The 1,504-nt window shown below is 36.4% G+C and overlaps 1 pseudogene; it reads right to left on the bottom strand.

Moving 5' to 3' along the window:
* Nucleotides 1–300: 300 nt before the first annotated feature.
* LOC117077214 lies at nt 301–1,259 on the bottom strand (annotated as a pseudogene).
* Nucleotides 1,260–1,504: the final 245 nt, after the last annotated feature.

Below are 1,504 nucleotides of genomic sequence, written 5' to 3'. Positions count from 1 at the left end.
AGTGTCAAAGGACTAGAAACAGCAGCATTCAAATGCAGCTTCATAAACTAGGCAGCAATAAAAGCATGTTTCTCTGTCATCCATCACTGAATACACCACTAGCAACTTTGAAATTTTAAAAAAAAGAAAAGAGAAAATGAACTATAATGCCTTTTATTTTCTCTGTTTAAAATCAAACAGAAAACAAGCATCAATTCTGTTATACACTAACATCTTCAAAATACGTCGTTTGTACAAGAGAAAGTCTAAGAACAAAAATATGTTTACAGAGATCCAAACATAACTGAGTGATAGTGCCTTTCACACAGCTTTACAATGGTACTCAAGAGGAGCCACTTGATAATCACTGGCCCTACACAAAGTTGCAGAATTCTTTGCAGGTGTTTTAGGAAATCATGAAGATAATTCAGTAATAAAGCAAGGCTCTTCTCATCCAGTAGTGTATAGGCCAACATTGCTCCAATTTATACAAATAATCTCAGTAAATACAGCACTTTATACACCAGGAAAATGGCTGCATCAGGGTGATCTGCAAGAATTTCAGCATACTATTGTCTCAGATTTGTAGGGTAGGTGGGTGCCCAACATTACGTTGAAGTATTCTTTTATCCCTGGCATAACTTCATTAACAGCATAGTCATTATCTGTATTTCCATGAGATTTCTTGTAATTTGCATAATCCTTTATGGTGAAACCCACATTCTTCTTTGCAGAAAGATAAAAGAGCTGTTTTTGCCTGGTAATTAAGTCCCAGTCATCAACAAGCCATAGTTTTAGCTCTTCAGGAATCTTTATTTTATCTTCAACTCTGTTCATAAACGTTTCCTCATTTTCAACAGTAGGATCTACCCAGGCCCTTTTCTTCCAAAAAGGCTGCAGAATCTCACTGCTACTGTCACCATCTCCATTTCCAGTTTTTTTCTGTTTCTTCTTTTTTGTTTTCACTTCAATATTTTTCTGTTGCACCCAAGATATCTTATTTCCTGGGGCAGCCCCTCTTATCTTTCCCTCTGCATGTTGTTCCTGACTGACTTTTTAAAGTTCTGTTTTTGCACATTGATGTCCACGTATTTGGCTACTCTGTTCTCTGAAATGATTCAACCCTATTTTTATTCCAACAATTGTAATGTACAAAGTATTTCACTTGTTTGTCCTTATGGCAACCTCTACACACTTTGCTTCATAAAAAGAGGCCGAATAGAGTGCAGCACTCACTCACCCTCCTGGAGTTTAGGCTTTGGCTCCTCCTTTGCCATCATTTATAAGTGATTCACTACCTCCTCATTCTTCCAGCACCCTCAACTACCACACCCTGCTCGCTCCTATTTAGCTCTTTAAAATGAAGATTTTTTTTTTTTTTTTAATTTTCAACAAGGATGAAATTGGAGAACATTGAGATAAGTGAAATAAGCCAAACACAGAAAGACAAATGCTGTATATTCTCATTTATACATGGAATCTAAAATGATTTAGCTTACAGAAGCAGAGAGTAGAATGCTGGTTA

This window comes from Trachypithecus francoisi, unplaced genomic scaffold (assembly GCF_009764315.1).
Source record: "Trachypithecus francoisi isolate TF-2019V2 unplaced genomic scaffold, Tfra_2.0 Lachesis_group6, whole genome shotgun sequence".
NCBI lineage: Eukaryota > Metazoa > Chordata > Mammalia > Primates > Cercopithecidae > Trachypithecus > Trachypithecus francoisi.
This window is presented reverse-complemented; position numbering and strand designations above follow the sequence as displayed.